This window comes from Sciurus vulgaris (genome assembly GCF_902686455.1).
Source record: "Sciurus vulgaris genome assembly, chromosome: 7".
NCBI classification, from domain to species: Eukaryota; Metazoa; Chordata; class Mammalia; order Rodentia; family Sciuridae; genus Sciurus; species Sciurus vulgaris.
Window position 1 is genome coordinate 37,988,194 of NC_136467.1, and position 11,625 is coordinate 37,999,818.

Below are 11,625 nucleotides of genomic sequence, written 5' to 3' on the forward strand. Positions count from 1 at the left end.
GCCATGCTCACTTATCTGCTTAGTTTCCTAAATTGGACAGGGCACCACTACAGTAGGAATTACCTTTTGAAATTTTGTATTTCTATATTCCCAGGCCACAACTTAGTGTTAGTCAAGCTTATCATAAGCATTCAGTAAATGTTGGATCAATTATTGAAAACCTAAACAAACAGAGGCATTTTAAAAGCAATGTGACAAAGGTAAACTTGGCCGCGTCTTACGACAAGGACTACTTGGTTTATTCATCTCATCCAGGGTCTGGTGTTCATCTTTATGGAGAAAAGTTAATTGTGCCTGGAGCCAGCATTAATGAAACTGGTACAACTTGCTTACATTATCCAGGTCAAAAAAAAAAAAAACCAACAACACACAGAAGTACCACCTATTTTAAACACAGAACTGAACAATGTAGAAAAGAACCATATCATATACACAGAACAGAACAATAGAGAAGCCAACTAAGCTGTATACTCATGTCCCTGAACATAGTATTTTGTTCCTATTGAGCAATCTAGCAAGAAAGCCAAATTTCCCTAGAGACACAGAATCTGGACAAAATCAGTAAATGGTTTGAGCTTATGAGCTGTGTCGTGAAGCTGATGTCTGAGGCATTACCAATTCTTAAGAATAGATAATAGAAGGATTTTTGCATTTCTCTAGCTTATTCAGAAAAGGGAACCTACTTTTTTTAAGTTATTCTATATATAGTATCTTCTGTTAACATAATTCTACAAACTATCATTAGCTTTCTTTGTATTTCTGGCATAGATTAATCATATCCTATATTACTGATGTGGTAGAATTTTCCATCTTTTTAGAGATTATCCCCAAATAGATCTGACATGTTTGTTTTATAAATTCTTTTTTATTGTTTCTGTTAAATTGGTGCATTGTAATTATACATAACAGTGGAAGTCTCTGTTACATATTTGTGCGTGTGCACAATATAACAATATATTTGGTCACTTTCATCCCCCAGTCCCTCCCCTTTCCCTGCCCTCCTTCCTCTACTTGGTCCCCTCCCTCTATTCCACCTATCTCCATTTTATTTCCATGATATTCCCCCCACCACCAACAACAACAACTTTTATTTTTTCTCTCCAACTTCCTCATATGAGGGAAAATTTAGAATCCTTGACTATTTGAGTTTGACTTACTTCACTTAGCATAAGGCTTTCAAATTGTATCCATTTTCCTTTTGAAAATGACATAATTTCATTCTTCATGGCCTTATAAAACTCCATTGTGTATACATATTACATTTTCTTTATCAACGATCCATTGACAGACACCTAGGCTAGTTCCATAGTTTGACTATTGTGAATTGTGTTTCTATAAATGTGGGTATGCATGTCTGACATGCATATAACATAATGTGATCAATCTCGTTCCCCAATATTTTCCCTTTCCATCCCCTCCTTCCTCTTCTAATCTGTTTTATCTCCCTTCTATTATTGCTATTGTTACTTTAATCAGTGTGCTATAATTATGTGAGCATGATTTATTGTGGTACATTTATACATGGACATACCATAATTTGGAATAGTTTATATTTCTAGTTTTTTGAGGAAACTCCACACTGATTTCCATAAAGGTATGTTAATTTACAATTCCACCAACAGTGTATAATTGTTTCTTTTCCTTCCACATCCTCTTCAGCACTTATTATTTGTATTCTTTATGACTGCCATTCCAACTGGAGTGATAAAATCTCAGTATGGTTTTGATTGCATTTCCTTAATTGCTAAAGCTATTGAATATTGCTTTTTACATATTTGTTGGTCTTTTGTATTTCTTCTTTTGAAAAGTGTCCATTTAATTAGTTTGCCTATTTACTGATTGGGTTATTTTTTGGATAATGAGTTTTTTCAGTTCTTTATGTATTCTGAGTATTAATCCTTGGTCAGAAGAATAGGGTGATGGTTAATCTGAATTGTCAACTTGATTGAATTAAGAGATGCCTACGATTAAGAGGTTTATGGATGTCTGGATGAAGGTATTTCTAGGAGTGATTGCATGTGGGACAGCCTACTGAAGTAGAGATCCATCCTAGGTGTGGGCAGCATAGTTCAATAGGTCGGAGGCTTGGATGGAACAAAGAGTTGAAAGAACAAGGAAGCCGCAGCAGATGCATGCTTCCTTCTTCTTTAGCCTATGTATCTAATGCTGTTGCTATCTCTGGTGGACATTGGACTCCAGCTACTTTGAGCTCCTTCACGCTTCCAATGCAGAATCTCACTAGGCTTCAGCCTTGGACTGGGGCCCCATCACTGGGCCCCCTTCTTCTAAGGCTCCAGATCCTCAGGCTGAGCAGCTACTGGCTTCCTGTCTTTCCAGCCTGCCACACGACCATTGTGAGACCATCCAGCACCTCACTGTGTAAGGGCATCCAATTAATCCCCTCTTAAAATTATACACATATGAGGATACATCCTTTTGGTTCTGTCCCTATAGAGAACCCTAATACAAGTAGCTAGCAGGATTTTCTCCCGTTGTGTACGCTTTCCTTTCATGTTTTTATTTCCTTTGTTGTGCAGAATCTTTTTAATTTGATGCCATTTCATTTATTAATTCTTGGTATTATTTTCTGAGCTTTAAGAGTACTTTTGAGGAAGCTATTTTCTGCACCACTGTGTTGGAGTGTTGATCCTATAGTTTCTCCTAGAAGTTGCAAAGATTCTAGTCTAATTCCTGGGTCTTTGATTCATTTTGAGTTGACTTGTGTCCAGAATGAGAAACAGGCATTGAGTTTCATTTTTTTTACATATGGGTAGTCAGTCGTCCTAGCAACATTTACTAAAAAGGCTATGTTTCTCCAACATAAGTTTTTGGCTTTTTTTGTCATATATCAAGTGGTTGCATCTATGTAGGTTTGAATCTATGTCTTCCATCCTGTTCCATTGGTCTCTGTGTCTATTTTTATGCCAGTCTCATGCAGTTACTGTTATTATAGCTCTGTCAAATAATTTGAAGTTGGGTATTGTAGTGCCTCCAACATTGCTTTTCTTTGCTTAGAATTGTTTTGGCTGTTGCCATTCTCATTACTTCTGTTTATTATACTAATTGGAATTCTATCCATAGCAATTAGGCATGAGTAGGAAATACAAGGGATACCAATAAGGAGAAAGTTCATATTATTGTTTGGAAATCATATTATATCTAAGACAATTAATGTCATATATCATTTTTCTTTTGTGGGTAGGAAACTCTGAGCAACACAATTTTATCAAGTGTGATCATTCACATAAAACTGATAACAGTAGACATTTTTAAAATAAGTTTTTGAGGCCAGGCGTAGTGGCACACTCCTGCAATCCCAGCAGCTCGGGAGGCTGAGGCAGCAGGTTCTCGAGCTCAAAGTCAGCCTCAACAACTTAGTGAGACCCTAAGCAACTCAGTGAAACCCTATCTCTAAATAAAATTCAAAAAAAAGGGCTGGGGATGTGATTCAGTGGTTAAGGTTCCCAGATTCACTTCTCGGTATCAAAAAGAAAATGAGTTTTTGTGTACTTTTGTATGTTTGACATTTGTCAAACCATCATGACAATTGTCACTGATTGGATAAGCCTTTTTAGAAAAAATAATACAGCATAATAAATTTCTTTATTGTAACATTTTATTGCCCTTTTGGGTTGCTTAAATTTTTTAAATTCTACAAATGAGATTATAAATTAATACTGCATTATGACGTTGCTCAAAAATGTCTTTCAGAAATGTAGTCATTGAAATTTCTGTATGCAGAAAATGTGACTAAACATATGGTATTATTTTTGCTTTGTGTGATTTTTCCCTCTATCCATTTTTCTTGATTTGGTTAGTATGACATCCTTCACAAGAAAGGTGTTCACTTTTGTGATTTATTGAATTCATTAAATTGCCTTGTTACTATTAAGATAGTAGAAAGATTCAAATACTATGATGCCTTTTCAAGAATATTTGTTCCCTTATTTTATTTTGTTTTATATTTCATATTCCCATAATTATTGTATTGATAGTATTAGGTTGGCTTAGTAGAGAGAACAGAAGACTGGAATTAGAAACCTTGTGATTTTGTTTCAGTTGTGAAATTTTTGAAATTTTGGATCCTTGTTCAATCTGTCAAGCATTCATTTACTATCAGTGAAATAAATGTAAGTATGTATTATAAGACAATATTTAAAATAATATCCAGTGTAAGATTCTGTATTTACATTATTGTACTTATTTGACTTTTTGACTATATTATTTTAGGATAATGTTAGACCTGCAATTTAGAAACAAAGCTACCTCTGAAAATTCCTCTATGTTCTTCACCTAGGTGCTTTCATGATATTGGTGGTAAAATCATGAAAATATTGAAAATAACATTAATATCTCGAACTCCATTTGGATTTTCTCATTTTCCTACTGGTCCCCCTTTTGTATTCTAGAATCCATAAAGGGGTTGAATTATATCAATATCAATAATTAGATTTGGATTTTTCAGTTATTTTGTCATGATCAGACCAAAGTAATAGATCTTTGGAAAGAACATAATGAATATAATCATTTGTGGCATGATATTAACATGACTTGCTATCAACTCTGGTTGATGGTTACAGTGGTGTCTATTAAGGTTCTTTCACTGTAAAGTTACAAATGTTCCCTTTTATATTTTATTCATTAGATAAGTCTAATGAAACACTCAAGAGGTTGGCAATAAAATTATACTGGGCAGGAGTATCAGCATTTATGAACATGTATTAGAACCACCACAGTAATTAATCTCTGGGGGGAATATTGTTTCTCTTTAGAGTTTCAGGAGGAGAGAATACCAGAGGCAATTATTACTATGATGTTCTAATATTGATTTTCAACTTCCCCCATTCCTACTATAATTATCAATTGGAATTCTGCCATTAAATTGTTGTCTATAATTACACAAAGAGGGAAGAAGTTGTCAGTGACAGATAAAGTTCTCAAGGCCATGACTCCAGTGACATACTTCCTCCAGCCAGGCCCCATCTACCTACAATTATCACTCAGTAGTACATTCAAGTTATTAATCTGTTAAATGATTAATCCACTGATAAGGCTGAAGTTCTCACAATTCAATCTACATAACCTTGAACACGAGCTGTTGGAGAGGAATTTCAAATCAAAACCATAAAAAGTACTTTGCCTGTTTTGAAATTGAATTATTTTTCTTTGTATTTAACTTTAAGAGTTTTGGGGAGTTTTGTTTTTGTTTTTGGTACCAGGGATTGAACTCAGATGATGAAAGCTCTAATATAGCCTAGTGAAAAAATGGGAAAAGGATTATAAGTTTTAATGACAGGGGTGATATGAGTCAATACATTATCATTACCCAAGATATTACAAATTATATCTAGATCAGTAGAGAGTAATCTCAAGACCAAATCCAGAAAATAACCTGTTTTCATAAACAAAATTTTACCAGAACACACCATGCTTGTTATTTTATGCATTTTTGGTTATTTGTGCATCCTTCAAGGGCAGAGTAGAATAATAATAATAGAGACATAATGACCTGAGGACCTCAATATATTTACTAAGTGGCTCTTTATATGTAAGAATGACCAGAAATTTTTTATGAAAAAAATAAATTTGGAGGCTATCCAATGCAGTGTTTAAGTTTACTGTACATCAACAGTCTTTATAGACATGAGCCCTAGACAGACAACTTGCTCATTGGAGTAGAATTTTGAAAAAGAATTTCTGAATTAAGAAATAACCTATGGAAAATTTCTTCTATATTTTCCAAAAAAGAAAAAAAGCAATATGAAAAATATGGCTCTTTAAAATAGTGAAAGAATTACTTAGTCCATGTAATTGAGTCAATTGATTAACTACTTGGAAAAATAAATGAAATTGCATCTTTTACTCAACTTCATATGAAAATAAATTTCATGAACTCTTCATTTCACTTCGCTAATACAATTTAAAGGTGTGAAAGCATCCATATTAAAGTTTACATAGGAAAGATATTTTGATGCAAATTTATTAAATTCTTATTAACAAATTGATCTTTGAATAAATAATGACATATCCATGTTATGTTACAGTATTTTATATGACTATTTTTAAATGAAATAAAATTGTATACTTTAAAATTAGGTAAGTAGATGATAGTTGATATTGATAAATCTGAAAAGAAAATGATTTATTTAATAATAACTTTCTTGGCAGCCTCACAGACCTGGGGAGACAGTGCCCTTCCCAAGGCTAGCTAGTGCCTAAAGGTTTGTACTGCTGCCTCAAACGTCTTTTGTGTACAAATAGGCCATGCCCAACCACCTTGTTATGTACCACTCATACACTAAGCCAATATTTCCCTTGTCCTAAATCATGACAAGGCCATTTACCAGGCATCTAAGGAACACCTCCATTGTTCCAGGCTACTGGAATTATTCAAACCATCCAATCCTAAACTTTTCCATGGAAACTCCAAAAAGGACTCTAACCTGATTTCTTTTGCTCCTGTCATCTGCCTACTGATCATTCTGATGTTTCCCTGTGGCCCTGTGTGGTGTGGCACTTTCCCTTCCCCCAAGAAATGTGAGTAGAAATTCTAGTCAGGTACAGTAACACATGCAGCTCCTTGGGAATCCAAGGCTGGAGGATTACAAGTTTGAGGTCAGCCTGGGCAATTTAGAGAGACTCTGTCTCAAAGCAAAAAGTAAAAAGGGCTGGGAATATGTCTCAGTAGTAGAGCATTCCTAGGTTCAGTGGCTAGTACTTGGGGGCAGGGAATGATGGGAGCCCAGGTATAAATTCTTTCAATGGTACTGGCCTGGGTCATCACTCAGTCATAACTTATAAATTAAATCACTGCTGTATTTAGATTGCAAATCCCAGAGCGTAGAAACAATCCAGCCAATCTGGTTGCACATACTTGAGTCCAAACAAGTTCTAGCAGCTGCCCCCGTATAGCAGCAGAGGAGTGAACTGGTATGAGGTACAGAGGAACACCGAAGCTGTCAGGTTGCACCTGCAAAACTAAGCCAAAAGCCCAAGCGGTCAGAGATGCAGTGGCTGTGGTCAGAAGAGAGACCAAGAAGAGTGAGATTGATTTTTGAGTTTGAATCTGTAGTGCTTCTTTACTGTTATATTCTTTCTTACCTCCTCCCTCTCCTATGTCTCACATTTTTCTTCTCATTTTTCTGAATTAAGCAATTATGAATGCTTTTATGTTCAAGATTTTGTACCCTGGCCAAATGAACTTCCCTGCTTGATGAGTATTATGCATGTCCACTTTCCAGTATGACACCAATAGCCAAATGTAGCTACTGAGCACATGAAACCATGCCAGTGTGACTGAGGAGATAAATTTTTAATTTGTTTCACTTGAATTAATTCAGATTTAAATGACCAAGTGCCTAGTTGCTACTGTATTAGAAAGATAGTAGACAGTGAGTATTAACTAAGGCAAAACACATGGTTGCCAACCTCTAGAGACTTAAAGAAAATTCATTCTGCAATCAACAGCTATTAATTGAATTCGTTTTATGCGCTAGGCTCAGTTCTCAGCACTGAGAATGCAACCAGGAATGAAGTAGTAAAGCCACAAACATTGCCAAACTAAAGACATAAGGCTGCACAAGATTAGTATGCTTGCTATATATAGGAAAATCTCTGCTTGGAGTGATTGAGGAAATTAGAATAATAAGGACAAGAAAAAGTGTTTCAGAGAAACATTTTTAAAAAGGTTTTCCACTCAAAAAATTGCATCCACATTCAGGAAATAAATTGGAGATTTGAGGCAAAAATTATCATAAATCCAAATTATCTTTTTTTTTTTTTCAACCAAAGCAATTGAGGAGGTAAGTATCAAGAATTAGTGAGAAAGTTGGTGTCATTTGGGGAAAAGATTTAAAGGAAATTATAAAAGGCATGGTTTGTGGTCCTAGCTAAAAGTGAGGAAGCAGAACTCACCCAATAATTAAGTCTACTTTATGTTTGCTTCTTACTTAATTTAGCAGAGGGTTTTTCAAAAACAGTTTTATTGACATAATGAATTGCAAACATTTGTCACCTATTACCCTCAAAGTCACTATGCATTCCTCTCCTGTTTGCCTCCCAGCATCACTACTACCTCTTACACTCAGCAACCATGCTTCAGCTTTCTAACTATGTAGTTCTTTGTTTTTTCTATAGTTTTGTATAAATAAAGTCCAACACAATTTTTTATTTTTTTAGGAATGCATGTTTGGAAATTCACCTATCAGGTTAGAGATACATATAGTTTTTTTTTTTTTTTTTTTTCTTTCGCATACGATTATAAGAAGAAAAAACAATGAAGCCAGGGAAAAGATATTGGGAATTTGTAGAAGGATAAATAGGAATGCAAAAAGGGAGGAGCACTGAACAACTACCAACTGACTTCAGAGTTTGATGTGGAATAGGAACAAGACTGACTACACCTGGTGAGGAGATATTTGTTTGTATCCAATCTGTAGCTCAATTCTCAGGGCTATGGAGAGGACGCAAGGAATTGGAGGGAGATTTTCATGTCTTCCCTCAAAACATTGCAACTCATTGGGGAGGAAGGAAAGGAAGGAATCAACCATTGATCAATAAGAAGACAAGATATAAGAGTAGGAAGTAGTGTGCTAAGATTCACAGAAGAGAAAGAGTATTGCCTGCTAGAATAATCACTGAAGGAAAGGAAAAATGGGATAAATCTCAAAAATGGGTAGAATTTGGATGAATAAAAGAAATAATATTAGCATATATGTATGTATGTATATATACAAATGAAAAACTATAATGACAATAAGAAAAAAGGGGGTTTCCAAGTAGTGTGGTGTCTACGAGGGAGGAGGGAGAGAAAGAGAAAAAGAGAAAGGAAGGGGAAAGGGGGAAAAGAGAAGGAAAGGCCCAGTCAGAGCAGCAACACATATCATTTTCTTAAAAGATAAAATAATTATAAAGATGATAATTCCTGAACCAGGAATTTGAGTTTGAGGCAGTAAGAAGCATAGAATTACTTCGTTTCTTAAAGGAAGAAAGAAATTTGAGAGAAACAGGTTTGTTGTTTGTTGTTGCTGATCAGGGTTATAAAAAACAACATGTCTGCCTTGAAGAGGAAAACTGAATCAATGGGACCAGGTCAGACACTGTAGAAGTAATCTACGTACAAGGCGCAAGTCTGGATTAAGCAGTGGCCAAGGGAAGCAAACCAAAACAAAAACATTCAAAGGAAAAAGTAGGCACATGCTGGCACAGATAGACCACAAAGGAAGGTCAAAAAGATAAGGATGTGTATTGAAACAGATGTGTAAAGAAATTTACTTGCAAGCTCAGGTTTTATTTAATCTCATAGTTTTCCCTACACAGATTATTATTTTATTGAAAAAGACATTATTCTTCCAAAAGAAAGAAAAAAAAGTTCACAAAGCAGACTCCCTTTGTGTTCAAGACCATGGGTTCAGTCTCCGGTATGTTCAGTTCCCAGTGACTTGAAATCCTAGATGAAGGAGCTCAACAGACTTGACAAAGACAGGACTGAACTCCAGGGAGGATTCAGCTGATGCTAATGGACACTGGCAATAGAAGAAAAATGCCATATTAGTGTAATGGGTGAAGTTCATCAGAGAGTAAGTACATTTAAAAGGAAAGATATTTGGAAATAGGAATCAAAACAACCCTATAGATTCACCTATAATTAGAACAGCAACCGATAATAATGATAATTAATAATTTATATATACTTTTGACCAGACTATGAGCAATGATGTAGGTATTTTCATAGTAACCGGGAAGAGTGCTCAGTACAGTGAGCACATGCTCCAGATATACTAACCCTCCTTTCATTATTTTTGCTTTCCATGTTCTCCATGTCAGAATGCTTTCCTCCACAGTTATTCAGGGAACTTGGATCCTTCCATCTGTGGATCCAACTGTCCCTTATGTCTCTCCATTGTCTGCATCTGCTAAATAAAAAGAAGTAGTGAGCTTAAAGGAGGCACCACTTCCTTTAAAAGCCTAGGGCCAGAAGTGATACACATCACTTCATCTCACATTCTATTTACAAGAACCAGTCACAGGAACTACCCAGGGTAGGGTAGTGGGACTGGTGGGCTGGTGGGAAATCCTAGTTCTTGGCTCGCAGCAGTTAATGTCTCAAGTGTGTAAGCTTGCAGAGAGGAGCATTCCAGTCTGACCACCTAGGAATGTAAACAACTGCTCCAAGTTGACCTAGTGTTACCAAGGGAAGCTGTATAGGGGCCTGGTGGTCTGCTCCCCCATGGCACATTGTGATTGGGCAAGAAACTTATAAAATGTATACCTGTTCCTGCAATAAATGAGTTTGCAGGTTGCTCGCCACAAGCTTACTCCTACCCAACTCCCGGGGTCTGGGTCTTAACTCTGCGGCTCTTACCTGCGCCTGAGCTAGCCTGGCACCCCTACAGGAAAGGGTTTCTTTTGTCTCTACCACTGACAGGAAGAGCATAAAAGTGAATGATCTAACTGACTTTTTTTTCACCTCATCAGATGTAACAATTATATTCTATTCCTGAATGACATAAACAAACTCTTACATTCTTGCTTTGAATAGACAGGAATATTTCACTCGAGACTGGGAAACAAGTGTCTAAATTGTATGGAATTCCCTTTTACTGAAACTTGGTATTAGATTTAATGTGGATTTTTTGAGTTCCTCCTACAGGTAAAAATAACAAACTGAAGTGTAATAAAACAAGATAACTAGCTATCTAGCATCATCTAGTGGCTTTATACTTCCACTGATGCTCTAGTTTCAGGCCAACTGCCTGGACAGATTTTTTTTTTAATTATGTGAAGATATAGGGAAAATTTATGGCCAGAAAACCATTAATTAAAATGCTTTTAAACCTGGGTATGATTATAGTAAATATATTAATATATCAATTATATGATTAATATATTAATTAAAATGCTTTTAAACCTGGGTATGATTATAGTAAATATATTAATATATTAATCAAGCCTTTAGCATAACATTTGGCTACTTTTAGGACATCAGAATTGTTATGATTTTATATTATGCAGGAAAGTGATAAATTTCATTGTATTTCAACTGAAACATACAATTAACATTTTTGTAGGCTTCTAGTTAATTTTCCATTTTTGTACCTTCATTTGTGGCTTTTTTTTTTTTTTAAGTTTGTTCTGCTTGTGTTATTTTGGGGCTGAGAAAGCAAACACAAGGAAAAGTTTAGCTTGCAAAAGATGGACATTTTCATAAAATTGCTGATTTACTGGATGGGAAATAAGAGGAAAAGATACAAGGTGCTGGTGTCATGGGAGATCAGACATATTAGTTCCAACTACTTGTCAATCATTGTCTAAATACCTTCCTTTATCTCCATAGAAAAGAATGAGGGTTGGGGAAATAATCCAGGAATATTTAGAAATAACATTTCCTGGAAAAATGCAATGAAAAATAACCATACACCATGTCTCCTTGATTCCTAAAGGAAATAAGGACAAGGAATAAACTTAACAAAGATTTTTGTGTCCTTGAAAGTGATTATTTTTTACACATTAGTTGAAACCTAGCATATTTCTTCTACTTAAAATCACTTCATACCATTACTAATTACCTTTGTTTCTTCATAAGTCTTCATTTTCTAATAGCTTCAATTTATGCTTATTTTCAAA